The following is a 558-nucleotide window of genomic DNA, read 5'->3' as shown; positions in this document are numbered from 1 at the left end:
GGACCAGAAAACCAGCAGCCCCTGGGGACCCGAAGCTCTTCCTCTCGGGGTGTGCCTGGAGTACATGGACCAAGAAAACCCACTGGTGTGTCTCTGGGTTACCGCAGTGATGTATGGAAACGTAGCTCTGTCCCTCCCTCCCTCCTGGCCCTTTCACAGATAAATATAAATATATATATATATATACACAGTCTCTATTTTTTTTTAAAGTGGCTCACAGGACCAAAATTTCCATTCAGAGACTGACTCCTTGCAAGAGGGACTGGAAGTTAAGGGTTTGCCTTTACGACAGTGTCTTCTCAGCAAGCACTGCAAATAGGCCTGAGCGTTTTGAGAGGATGCTTGGATGGACAGAGAGCATCTCTCTGCTCAACATCAGCAAGAAGCAAGAAAGATAACGACATACCTCCAGGATTAGGGCCCAGCCGGCTGCTCGGCTCAATTCACTCGTCCACCGACTGGAGCACCAGCCTGGTTAAGGATCTCAAGAGCTCAGTCCCAAGGGCTTCTGCAGACAAAGCTCCTGGAATTCCGTGCCAAAGCCCATCCTGAGTGCTC

Source organism: Caloenas nicobarica, chromosome 27 (genome assembly GCF_036013445.1).
Source record: "Caloenas nicobarica isolate bCalNic1 chromosome 27, bCalNic1.hap1, whole genome shotgun sequence".
NCBI lineage: Eukaryota > Metazoa > Chordata > Aves > Columbiformes > Columbidae > Caloenas > Caloenas nicobarica.
Note: the sequence above shows the minus strand (reverse complement) of the source record.